Here is a 15,157-nt window from a genome sequence, read left to right as displayed (position 1 = left end):
GATATATTACTTCAACGACACTGATTATAACCAACAAAAAATTAATTGGGGTTTAGCCTAAATAGGCCTGAAAGGATGTAAATAAAATTTTGTTGTCAAATTATAAGTGGTAGCTAAACATAAGATTCTTTTTATCAAAATCACTATAGCATAGGGGTTTAGCGAATATGGTGGCCGAAGGTAGCTGAAAGTTTTTTTTGGGGGGGGGGGGGGGTATGGAATGATTTTTTAGGGAGGTTTGCCTCCATAAAATTTTCTGCCATGTAGACGCTGCTTATTTGGATCTTGAAAATATTTTTAAAGTATGATAATAAAATTTCAAAATAAATATACAGTTGTTGATTAGTCATTTTGAACTCGGATAATTACAATATTAAATTTGTTAATTTTCAAATAATATATGAGTATATTTATTTAATTAGGGTTGACTAATAATTTAAATAATAAAAGTCAATTAAACTTCAACTGTGATAGCTAAATTAATATTTAGTGAGTTATTGATATTATATTTTTAATACAGAATTTGATTGTAAGCTGACATAGTGAAAATATAATTTATATGTATTAATCTAATGATAATAATTAAAATAATATTCAATTAATAAAAATTTAAATAGTCTTATTAATTTATATTGTGTATTTTAAAAACGGGTCTATACTGAACCCGATATAACAATTAACTGGTTTTAAAAAGTATTAAATTTTTTTACGAAGGAGAGATACTCGGTTGAGCAATAAGTTATATATTAGAAAACTCGGTAATATATGAATAGCCTCCCTCTATACCATGGAGTCAGCAAGAACGACAATATCTGCATTTACCATAGTATGGAACATCTGGGGCCTTAGTGCAGCACAATAGTAAATTCTAGGCAAAGACCTATTGCAATTCTGAATTATTTATCACATAGGAACATTTTTATACTCTGATCCTGACTACTTAAATTTATCATTGGTGTTGTGTTCTGGTCTAGGGTCACAGGCTCCACGAACGGTGGGCGGGGAAGGGATCGATTACGGTCGATGGTGCAGAAATATTGGGGGTTGGGACACGCGAAGTCGTTGTTAAAATCTTAATCATCGATAGCGAATCTAAAATCTTACTAAAATAAAACGTTCCGAATGCTGGAATGAAGGACATTGGGAGGGATTGTGAAAAAAGGTTACTGTATGATGACAAAGAGAATGCAGACCGGGAGAGGGGAACGGAATGAGGCAAGCATGAGGTAGGGAAAGGAGAAAATGAAATACGTATGTTGCAAGGAGAAGGAGAAGAAAGTTTTGCTTATGATCCCTGTTCGAGAGTATGGTTTAATTTAAATGGAAAGGTAGATGTTGTTTGATACAGGAGCAGCGATATCGGTGATGGGATATGAGGAATATCGTAAACTATGGCCAAAGGGAGTTATAAGGAAAGAGGAAATTTTTGTAAGGCAGTTTGATGGATCGGAAATAACGGTCATGGGCCGAGTAAAAATCGAGGATTTTTATACAGGGGAGCTACAAGTGCTGGATATGTGGATAATAAATCTGATGGTAGAAAAAATGTTAGGATGGGATTGAATCAAGAGTGTTGGTCCGGCTTACGATTTTTAGGAAGTATTTGTGAGATGGGGTGTGTTTGTACTCATGGATAGCCAAGGTAGAGATATGATCATGAAAGCCCGGTAAGTACGGCGGAGTGAATGGAAGGAAAGAATAACATCGAAATGAATGAAAGCGAGTCTCTGTATTGGGAAGAAAGTGAGGGAATTACAGTGAAAGATCGTGTAGATGTGATAAGGGAAAGTCAAGTGTTGGGAAAAAATGAAATAATTTTGAAGATGAGACATGAGGAAGTGAGACCGCCAGTTTGTAGTGTGAGAAATTGAAAATTTACGTGCGAGAAGATGCAAAAACAAGTAAATGAGGGAAGGAGACCGGAAAGGTCGGAAGAGGAATTAAAATGTCTGCAAAAGGAAGTAAGCACAAAGGATTATGATGAAATTTTTAATGAAGAGTTTGGTTGTTAAATAGATTATGAAGTTGAAATACGGATGAAGGATGGATGCGTTCCAAAGTATTGTGCACCTTTTGAGTGGAGAAAAAAGGTAGAGCGAGAGTTAGATCATTGGGTAAAAGAGGGCATAGCAGGCCCAGTTGAGTATAGCGAGTGGGCAACGCCTTTGGTACCCATTAAAAAGGCCAATGGGAAGTTGCGGTTATGTGCGGATTTCTGGGTAACGTTGAATTCATAGGTGGTTGAAGTGAAATATCCGTTACCTCGGATTGAGGAAATATTGGCTAATTTGAAGGGTAGTGTATATTTTTCAAAGGTGGATTTTTCGAATGCCTACTTGCAATTACGAGTGAAGCCTGAGGTACGAAAGCTATTGAGTATCACTACTCCGAGAGCTTGTATGCAATTTGTAGATTACCGTTTGGACTCTTCAATTTTTCAACGGACGATGGCAGCTATTTTCAGTATCTGGAAGGTGTGTTTTATTATATGGATGATGTATTAGTGATGGGAGAAACTTCTGAGCAACATGAGTGAAGATTAGAAGAGGTATTTAAAAGAATCAGAAATAAAAGATTACGGGCGAGCGCTGGAAAAAGTGTATTAGGAGTGTCGGAAGTCATATATTGTGGTCATAAAATCACTGGAAAGGAAGTGAGACCGGTATAGACAAAAACATGACTGGGATTACGAATATGCTAAGGCCAAATAATAAAGTAGAAGTGCAGGCTTTTCTGGGAATGGTAAACTATTATAATCGATTTGTAGAGGGTTTTGCACAGATAGCAGCACTTCTATATAAATTATTAAAGAAAGGAGGAAAATTTGTGTGGCAAGATGAACAGGAGGATGCTTTTGAAGAGCTGAAATGTAAAATCATAAGGGAACCAGTTTTAGTGTGTTAATAACGATTTGGAAGTAATATTAGCCGTGAATGCTTCGAATTGGGGTGTAGACGAAGTATTGTTGCATTGCATAGACAAGCTGGAAAGGGCTATTTTGTTTTTCTCGAGAATTTTTAGAGCAGCGGGAACAAGGTATTCAGTGATAGAACAAGAGGCCTTGGCAGTTATTTTTGGATTGACTAAGTGTCGAGAATACTTAACTGGACGTAGATTTATAATATATACGGATCACAAGTCTTTAGTCCATCTTTTCAAGAAAGATAATAAGGATTCAATGTTATCTCCTCGGTTACAAAGATGGTTGTTACTGGATGGCAGGTTTGATGTGCAAGTGAAATATAGGCGGAGAAAGGAAAACTATTTACATGATATTTTGTCTCGATGTGGCGCCGGATAAGATGGGGAAGAAATAGGATCTGAAGAAATAGGATCTGAAGAAATGGAGGAGGGGAAGGAAAAAGGACTGATTCGAACGATAGCAGGAATATCTAGAGGTGGTCCCATGACATGGGAGGAGCTAAAAAAGGTCACTTTGAAAGATCGAGAACTGGTGAGAATTAAAAGGAGCGTTATGGGGAGGAGACCTTGGAGAGAGGGAGATAAATATTTCAAGTGCGTAGAGAAAGAGTTGACCATAGTAGATGAATCTGTGGTACAAGGGAATAGAGGTGTGGTACCGCTCAAATTAAGGGATGCGGTGTGGTACCGCTTAAATTAAGGGATGCGGTGTGGTACCGCTCAAATTAAGGGATGCGGTGCTGACGATGATTCATGCCGGGCATCAAGGAGTGGAGAAGATGAAACAATGGGGCAGAGAATATGTATGGTGACCGGGGATATATAGAGATATTAAGAATATTAGCAGGAGTTATTTGATGTGCAATACATGGGAAGAGATGTCTCATAAAGACAAGAAAAGTATTTGGCCAAAGGCTACTCATCCATAGGAGCGCATCTTGATTTTTTTGACTTTGAGAATAAGATGTATATACTCGTAGTGGACGCTTACTCAAAATGTGCGAAGTACGAGGAAGTAAGGGGGTTAAAGACTCAAGTGGTAGTGTAGATGTTGAAAAATCTATGGGTAAGGTTCGGATTAGCTTGAAAAATTGTATCTGGCGGAGGTCCAGCTTTTATCAGTGAACAGTTTAAGATGTTTTGAGTGGAAAATGGGATAAGGCATATTTTAGCGCTGCTATACCATCTAAGTTCAAATGGTCAAGCGGATAGGATGGTGTTGATTTTCAAAAACTGGTTAAGAAAATCAAAGTATGGAGGTGGGAAATTTGGATAGCCATAGCATATTATAACAACAGTCGAAAGGGGGAAGAACAAGCTCCAGCAGAAAAGTTTTTAGGGAGGCGAACCAGGATATTATTGGATTTATTAAAGCGGAAACCGATTCAAGAGGTGGAAGTGAAGATAAGAGAGACGACTGAGTTTGTAGTGGGACAGACCGTATGGGCCAGAATATATGGGGGGTACAAGGAGATGGGAAATTGGGGTGATAGTGGAGAATATTGGACACAAATTAAATCGAGTAAAATTCACCGACGGGAGAGAGGGAATACGGCATCGGTATCAACTGAAAAGTAAGGGGGTAGGCATTAGAGGTCTGTATTGGGCGGGTTTTTGGACTGTAAGCCCGCCCACTCTATGTTAAAAAGATACCCGCCCACACATTAGTCTAAAATTTATTACCCACCCGCCCATTAGTCTAAATTTTTACCTGCCCACCTATTATTTATAAAAAAAATTTAACCCAAGCCCTCTATTATTAAATTTAATTATGGCCATTCTTTGAAATTTTTAAGTCTAATATAAAATTATTTTCTAACCCACCCGCCCATTGTTTAAAATTTTTAAACCCCCCCCCAAGCCTGCCCATTCTTGTAAAAATATTTGCTCACCTACCCGCCCTCTTAGATGGGTGGGCGTGGGCGCAGACCTCTCGTATTCATCCAGGGGGGGGGATTAAGTAAAAAAACATTATTTATAGATTATAGATAAATATAACTGATAAAATTTTTAATTAATTAATAAATATTTATTTACATTACCCCGTAGGGATATTGGGGGGGGGGGGGTGTAGGATAAAGTAAAAATAAACACTATTTGTAGATTAAATATAAAACTAACTGATAAAAAAAATTTAATTTATAAAAAAAATTATTATTTCACATTCATTCACAGATAAATCTTTAGTATTGTTTGAAGTTATTCACGTTCATGATTAATATTTAGAATACGGTTCCCACTGGATCAAATTATTTCTCCTCCACTTTATTCTCTGATTGGAATGAATTAACGATGATAAATTTTTGACAATAGAAAAACGCAAGACTTTAAATAATTTTACTATACTATTTTTTAAAAAATATATTTTTTATAAATTATACATCTATCCGTTTAAATATTTTCACATTTACTCGACCCATTGTCAACTCATTTTACGTTTTCATTTAATGACTTCTCAATAATCATTGCAACTAAATTTAATCCCACATTCTTCCTATACACTCTATTCTTTTTTCCTTTTTAAAGATAATTTACGATTTCCCCCAACTATGACAATTATAATATTCGAGTTTTCTTCCCTCATTTATTCTCTCGTCGAAAAAAATCTTATATAAATCAAACTAACAAGATTAATTTTTTAAATCAGCAGTAATTTTCTACGATAATTTTAAATATTAAATATATTACTTTATTGATTTGAGGTGCTTACCCGAATAGCTCATATATGAAGAAATTACAATATTACAATATTCTAGAATATTTCCGATATGAACTTACTCTCTTCTCCATCATTCCCATTTGGCATGCACAACATAGCGAATCTATTTTATCTTAGCTTCCTCTGTGTCACTGACTAGTATGCATTGATACCCAGAAGCAGTGGCGTAGCTAGGAATTTTCCTTAGAGGGGGTCCATAATATATAAAATTGGTAGTTCGCCCCCCAGACCCCCTTTAACGGGCCTTCGGCCCTTTTGTCCAGCCTTCGGTCGGGTTTATCTTAAAAATCATAACAATATCTTCGATATTATATAATAAATATAGTTAATGCATCAATAATATATTATTATAATTTAGTAGATTATCTCAATGATTTTATAATAATACTATCCAGAATAATTTCAATAGTAATATATTATCCTTCCACGAACATCAAAACTAGAAAAATATAAATATTCATGGTATTTATTTGATATAAAGTAACTTTTAAGTCTTTTGAACGTATAATCTAAAAAAAAATTTTGCTCTGGGAGGGGTCCAAACCCTAAAACCACCCCGTAGCTAGGCCACTGCCCAGAAGTCCCTCATTTTACCCGGTCTTTGGTTGTTCTGTTTTCCATTTTATGTTATTGACCGTTATTTACTAGTTTTGTTAACGGCTCGTTTTGAGCCGATTTTTAAAAATGGCTAAATCAATATTTTAACCAGAAAACAATTGTCTAAGCATCGAGATTTCGATAATAGATATCTAAACCTTTATAATATATATGGGTGAATTCACCAGGCTTGTGTAATATTTTTGTGGGTAAAATATTGAGTTAGCCGTTTTAAAAATCGGCTCAAATCGAACCGTTTAACAACGCTAATTTACCTGTCAATCTTCTCAAGATCTCGACCACACACTCCTATCTTGATTCCCTTTAAACAAAAAAATGTAGTACCGGATTGTTTGTCAAGATTACCCCAAATGAACACAGAAGAGATGGTACAAGAGATATATGACAAATTTTGGGACTTACCAATAAATTTTAAAAGAATAGTTCAAGAGACTAGTATTGATATCGAATTAATGGAGGTAATTAACAATATAAAAAATCATGAACAGATAAAGAATAATATATAAAAATATGGAAATGGAACTGGCCTTAATTAAAGATTGACTTTTTAAAGAGAATAGGATCATAATACCGAAAAATATGAGATAAAGACACAAAGGGCATCTTGGTGCTGGGAAAACGAAATTGTTGGCGAGAGATCATTTGTGGTGGCCTGGTCTAAACGTTGAAATATATCAGGAGGTGAGAAACTGTGATACGTGTAATAAATATGCGGGCAATCCTCATAATGTACAAAATCCATGGGAAACAGCTGTAAAAATGTTCGAACACGTGCACATCCACTTTGCACAATTTGAAGGTAGCAATTTTATGGTAGGTGTTGACGCACTTAGCAAGTTTCCTTTCATTAGAAGAATAGAGATATAACTACTGAGTAAACAATCAAAGAATTGTTAAAAATAATCAGCTTATTTGCTATGCTCAATAAAATAATCAGTGATAATTGTACTAATTTTACAAGTAACTTGTTCAATAAATTTTGCAATGATCATGGAATTGAACACATTCTCACAGCGCCTCACCACCAACAGTCAGTGTGAGCGAATGATAAGATCAATGAAAATATGCATGAAAAGGAATATGGAAAGTAATAATAAAATAGACTTAGATATAGCTTTAGAAAAGTTTTTATTCAATTATCGCAACACACCAAACGCAACAACCAATAAGATACCAAGCGAAGTTATGTTTAACAGAACCATAAGAACCAGATGGGATTTAATCAAACCACAAGAAGATAAAGTGAATGAATTTAATCGTAATGTATCATCAAATAGAATAGAAATATCATGAATGGTGACAAAGTTTGGTATAAAACTTTCAAGGATAATATATATGTGATAAAGGCACGGTAAAACGCAAAAATGGAAATTTAATATATGAAGTAGATACAGGAAATAACATTATTAGAAGACATTTAGACCAAATCAAAAAAAGGTCTACGAGTATCACATAATGAAACGACACATTTGAAAACAAATACTGAAAATGCAATACCTTTTACTCTAAGTTTTAAAAGAAATGATGATCAAAATTTGGGAGTACAAGAGCAGGTTTTATTAGTCAAAGACCAAGCAATTTTGCCCAAAAAATTCGATAATTTTATAATGAAATAAAGACTAAAAATATATTTAAAAAAAATATATATATAATAATAAAATATTTTTCTTTTAAATAAACTTTCAATATCAAAAGTTAATGAAATATATTAATGATGACAATATAACTATCAAGAAACGTTGCCTGCACGATAAGATTCACATGTAAGAAAAACCTGAGTGGAGTTTATTACTTAAAGGGTAGAATGTTGATATGACCTGATTAATACTAACCTTTAAATTGTTTTTTTTTGTGTTTATATAAATTATTATATTTATTTTTTTTATATAAATTGTTAAATTGATTTTTTATATAAATTATTAAATTAATATGTAAATTGATTTTATGTTTGTAACATGCTATATAAGCATTACATTTTCAGTTTTAAAAAGGATATAGAATTTTAAAAATAAATTAAATAAATAAAAATTAAATTGTTGTACCTATTACCAATCTCACAGAAAACTTTATAGTTTGAGATATCATACTTATGGAAGAAAATTTACCTAAAAAATATTTTTGGTTACAACCATATGCACTGCAATATATTACTATTTTCTTAAAATATAAAAATATATTAAATTTTATAATAGATTTCTAATCACAAAAAATATTTAATTCAGAATGATAAGCATAGGCGTAGCCGGGTGGGGGCAAGGGGAAATATCCCCCCTTCATAAATTTATCACTTTTTGTGAATATCATTTTAAGCTAATAAAAAATATTCCCCTTAGTCCTCCCCCCACTCCCTGACCCCCAAAAATGTATGCATATATCCTAAAAAATAATTTGAAAGAAATAATGTAAAAGTTAATTTTTTATAAAACTATTCATCATAATTTATACATATTGGAAAAAAGCATTTATATATTAAAAAAAGTGAACCAAAAATGCTTTTCAAGAAATGGTCTTAAGACAAAAATGAAATGTATTATAATTATTAATAATAGATCCATAAAATTACTAAATAATATAATATATCAAATATAATTTTTTATAAAGTGAGTAATTTTTATTTATTTATCTTAATAAAAGTAAAATATAATTATAAAACTATTGATAAAATTAAATCATAAATTAAATAAAAAAATTAAAGCATAATACAAACAGTGGAACATTATATGTTAGTTTTATCAATTATCATATGACAATCAAGTAATTTTTACCAGAATTATATATTTCACAGAAAACTATAAAATATTGATAAGGACATCAGAAAATATCTTTTAAAGACATTGTGGGATGAATAATATGAAGATAAATTTGTAATATTTAAAATAAATAAATGGCTTTAAATAATTGAATGCAAATTGTTGCTATATTTATTATCAAGAGAATTGATTAGTAAAATATGTTAAAATATTAACTGTAATATATTCTCTAACTATCAAATATGTCTGTAAAAGATTTTACCTAGTATTTTGTAACTAATTCTATATAATAGAGGAATATCAACTATATGTCTACTTACTTTTTCTAAATAAATTTCTTATATTTGTTTGGAATAAATTATTACCATGCTTTTTATATTAATGTATATACAAGTAATTTATTATATTTTATATAAACTAATAAAAATATATTTCATATTTGTTCCAGGCTTTTTTTTATTAAAATTAACCTCCTATCTTGTAAAATATTTTATGACTATATATAGACTATGGTAACCCGGCCGAAGCGCCCCCAGTAATTTTTTAATTCCCCCCCCCCTCATTAGGAAAGTCCTCGCCATGCCTATGATGATAAGTATTTTACTATAAAATTAACTGGATAAATTGATAATTCTGATATTATATTCTCTGGTAGGTAAATATTTTAGTAATAAAAAATATAAATGATAATATAAGTCATTTTAAGATTATATATTATATCTTTTCTCACTTTGATTTTTGTTATTAAATATATAAATAATTGAATTCTTTATAAAAATATTCATTCTAACTTGATTAATCTATAAATTTGAAAAATTAAGTAATAAAGGAAACAATAAATCCTTACTTCTCTGGAAATTTTAATAAAGGGCACCAAATTTTAAACTCTATTCTTATTACTACATAGTTTTTATTTTATATTGATTAGTCTATATAAAATCTTAAAGATATTTATTAGGTAATAAATTGCAACTGTTACTAAAGAGCAGAAAATATTTAATTATACTCCTATCACTATAAAAGTATTTATTCTAACTTAATAATATTCATTAAGGATTAAACATCACCTTTATTTGCTCTGTAAATGTTAATAAAGAGCAAAAATTGTTTAATTATATTCTTATCACTATGAAAAATATTTATTGTAAGTTGATTACTCTAAATAAATCTTAAAGATATTCATTAAACAATAAACAAAACAATATAACCGTAATTTACTCATCAAAACATATAAGTAAATAATAACTTGGGATCTAAAATAAATGTATTTATATATTATAAATATAAAACACATAAAAACATACCTGATATTATGAAATTATATGTTTCTTTGGTAATAGGTCCATACAAAATATGGCCATCAGTCACTTTTTTGCCACTTTAAATATATTAATCGATAGTCTATAGTATTAAATTCATTGCTATGAACCGAGCCTATATATTCTTTAATGTTTACATTACTACTTGATTCGCCTAACCTCATCGCTTCACACTCCACACATTGTAAATTATCCACCACGATTATATATATCTTATTTTCGAAATCATAGAAATCAATATGAATACGCTCCCTCGGCCGAATTGCTTTTGGCCAAACACATTTCTTATCTTTACTGGGCATACAGGCACAAGAATTGCACATTACGTAATTACTGCCTATTATTTTTACCCCTTTATTTATTCCCAGCCACCACCTTTTATGAATTTAATTTACCTTCAAATTTTTTTAAAATTTATAGCGCTGATCCCAAAAAAATGACAATGCAAAATTCTTGGCCTCCATGTCATTTTATAAAAATTTGGTTTGTAAATTCTTGTTATATTTATTTAATTTTATAAATATATACTTTTTCTTTAACAATAATATTATATTATGAAACTTTTTAAATTCAAATAAAATAGAAATTAAAATTAAAATACTAGATAAATTCATAATACAATACCTCGAAGGTACGATGCAGGGGCGCCGCTAGCGTTTACAATCTCAAGGGGCTCAATTAAAAAAAAATTTATGGGGGACTTCGTCTCCATACCCCCAGCGTCTACATGACAGGATTTTCACTGGATGCAAACCCCCTTAAAAACCTTTGCCTACCCCCCTAAAAAATTCCGCCGCCTTCGGTGGCAGTGTCTCTTTATTATTATTTTCACCTTTATAATTATATTGATACTCTTTTCAGAGAATTTATAAGGATAACTTAAATTAATCTATCTCTACTACCAACTATCGATATTTTGTGAATATAAAGAATTTATTTTTTAGATTATAAATTCAAATAAAACCTCAATTATTTACAATGAATTAATTATTATGGCATTATGAGCTTGCTGATTTGGAAAACAATGTGTATGATTGTTTGCAATATATAGATTTGGTCAATAATTGTATTATAATAATTCTATAATAAAAGTATTAATTTTTACAGCAATAAATTGTGTCCTATTTCATTTCAAAATTTAATAGATAACCCCCCAAAAAATTTATCCCACCCCCATTAAAGCAGCCTACCCCCTTCCCCCTCAAAAAAATAGGATGCAAACTGTTCCTACCCCTCCCGCTCATGTAGACGCTGCATACCCCCCCCCCCCATTTGTGGGCCTTCGGCCGGGTTTTATATTAATATATTATACTTTTTAAAAATTTGCTAACTCTGAATAATTATTATGAATTCTATATTTTAAATTATGCATACAAAATAAACTAATATATAAATAATTAAAACAATATGACATTTCTAAAAATATTATTTTTTAATACAAATCTATTTATTACAGTATAAAATATTTTCGATTGATGATATAAAAAATTTGTATCTAAAGAATTACAAGTGATAAAAAAGGTTAATTAATTCACACATATGCCTCATTTGATAATGGTTTTTAAAAACTACATATTATAAAATTAGCAACTTACATTGACAAAAGGTCAAGAAACTAATATAACACTCTGTTACCATTTTTAGACAATGTTTTATAGAATGGACTAACAATTATTGGAGAAGAGGATATAAACGACCAATCCAAATGATAAAACTATATGGTGGTTAGAGCTTCCTCTTAAATGACATGATGGAAGCTAGATAAGTAATTGAGAAAAAAATTGTGAGATATTAAATTTCTAAAAGATTATCTTCCATTTTTAATGATATATAAACAACTACACAGTTGACCACTATTGCTTATAAAATATGGTATCATATGCTCTCAGCAGCTGTAATAATAATCTTAAATTACATAGATACACAGCTGGTTAATTTGCAGTCATAGCCATGACATTCACTATATTATTTTATATCAGAATTTATTATGCTAAATAAATTGAGAAAAAAAAACACTAAAAATCTTTAGAAGAAATTATGCAAATGTAATTGAAGCCTTAAGTTATGTAAGGCAGGGATGCCATATTAGAAATGAAACATTTTGTAAGTATAAAATAAGAACCAGAGTGATATGATATGATAAAAGAAATTAATTAAGATTTTGTATATTATTATCGCAACACCTCTAGTTGGTATAATATATCTTAAAATAGTAGTAGTTTGTATTAATACCAAAAATATACTAGTATTAAAAATTTAACTCAAAACTGTTTTTCAAATAAGAAAAAAATAGCTTTTCTAAAAACACGTAAAAAAGAGAAGAAAAGTTATCTAATTTATTACATACATTCTGGGATAAATAATAATGTTAAATTTTAAAAAATATTTATATAAAATAGATGGCGTTAAATATTTAAAAGCAATTTATTACTTATATTTATTATCAAAAGCATTTATTAGTAAAATTTATTAAAATATTAATTGTAATATATTATATAACTGTCAAATACATCTGTAAAAGTGGTATTTAACCTAATATTTTGTAATCAATTATATCTAATAGAGGATTATAAACTATATATTACTTACTTTTTATAAATAAATCCATTAATTTGGATTTGGACCTTGAAAATAATTTTAAGAAGAGGCATGGTAATTAAATTTAAATATCAATAATATAGTTGATTAGTGATTTTGAACTCGGATAATTAGAATATTAAATTTGTTAATTTTCAATTAATATTTATTTAATAGGGTTATATAATAATTTAAATAATAAAAGTCAATAAAGCTTCAACTGTTAATGCTAAATTAATATTTAGTGAGTGATATTAATATTCTATTTTTAACACAGAATTTGATTGCAAGCTGACATAGTGAAAATATAATTTATAAGTATTAATCTAATCTAACAATTAAAATAGTATTTAGATAGACTAATTAATTTTTAAATTATAAAATTAAATCTATATTGTTATTTTCATGGAAGACATAGAGAAAAAATTTAAAATTTATTTGAAATCTTTTATTTAATTTATCATTTCTTATTACTATTACTACTACTGAATATATATTGAAAATTTTAGAACTATATATATTATTATACTATTTACATATATACAATTTAAGGTTAATTTTTAACAAATTCGTCCTTAAATTATATTAACATTTACGAAAACTAGGAAAATATAAAAGGTCATTAAAAAATTTAAAAGAAAGAATTTTTACAAAAAGGTCATTAATTACAAAGTAAAAAATATGCAAAATTTATATATTAACATAAATATTACTCAATAAAATTATAAAAGAAATCATTCAGTGGGCAATCAAAAAAATTTATTTTTAGTTCAAGGGGATATTAAGGAGCCATCAAAAAAAATTTTTTTTGCTTCAGGGGGCTATTCAAATTTTTGAGGGGGCTTGAGCCCCCGCGCGCTCCTCCCTAGCGACGCCACTGGTACAATATTGCTGTTTTAAGCACTAATTATAATTGGAATTTTTAACTTTAATAAAGTTATTTGAAAATATTTTCTATTAAATATAATTTTTAAACAAACAACAATTTTAAAATATCAATTCGTTTATAATAGGTGAGAGTTATGAACAAACACATATATATATATATTAATGCTTTGGCTATTCATTAATTAAACCATATATAAACAGAAGCTAGTTGTATACTAATTTAATTGTATTGATCATTCAAATAATGCATTTTAATGTCATTCAATCAGCGTGCTAACCACAAAATGGTTTAAAGCAGGCTTCTATACATGTAAAATTTAAATGCATCCTTCATTCCTTCCTTCCTTCCTTCCTTCCTTCCTTCCTTCCTTCCTTCCTTCCTTCCTTCCTTCCTTCCTTCCTTCCTTCCTTCCTTCCTTCCTTCCTTCCTTCCTTCCTTCCTTCCTTCCTTCCTTTTTTCCTTCTTATTCATTAGTTATGAATAGGTGCATAACCAAGGGAGAGGGATTTCTCCCCTTATCCCAAATTAGTTTGTTATATATGCCACACCTCCTTCTTAGTGTTGTTAATTGGTTGGTTGTATAAAACCAGACCCGGGGTTTGGGTCTAAAAAATCGACCAAACCAGCTCTGAGCACAGACCCGGGGTTCAGACCCGGAGTCCAGACCCGGAAGACCCGGGGTTCAGACCCGGGGTTCAGACCCGGGGTCCAGACCCGGAAGACCCGGGGTTCAGACCCAGGGTTCAGACCCGGGGTTCAGACCCGGGGTTCAGACCCGGGGTCCAGACCCGGGGTTCAGACCCGGGGTTCAGACGGGGTTCAGACCCGGGGTTCAGACCCGGGGTTCAGACCCGGTGTTCAGACCCGGGGTTCAGACCCGGGGTTCAGACCCGGGGTTCAGACCCGGGGTCGTGTCGTGTAACGATTTAATAAACAAGTTAATAAATAAATATTTTTTATTGCAATAATAATAATGACTGAAAGAGGGCAGGGCGGGTCTACTAGGTCTTGGGGGGTCAGGAATAATTTATCAAAACAAAATATCGATATATGGGTAAAATATAATCTTCTAAACTAAATATCTTTAAATTGAAAGTATTCATTTTTTATCTTGATGGGTTTAAATTAATTGGTTTTGGAGGTGGATAGGGTAAGAGGGGGGGTGAAAGTGGGGGGGGGGGGGTGAAAATTAATATTTTTTTATATGGAAATAAAAATATTTTTTTGTAATGATAATAATAATGATAATGATCACTCATACAGGACGGGTATAGGTCCTGGGGGGGGGGGGGTCAGGTATATTTTTATTAACACAAAATATCGATATGGGTGTTGTTTAATTGGTTGGTCTTGGTTGTGTAAA

This window comes from Gordionus sp. m RMFG-2023, chromosome 3 (genome assembly GCF_954871325.1).
Source record: "Gordionus sp. m RMFG-2023 chromosome 3, tfGorSpeb1-WG-v2, whole genome shotgun sequence".
NCBI lineage: Eukaryota > Metazoa > Nematomorpha > Gordioida > Chordodea > Parachordodidae > Gordionus > Gordionus sp. m RMFG-2023.
This window is presented reverse-complemented; position numbering follows the sequence as displayed.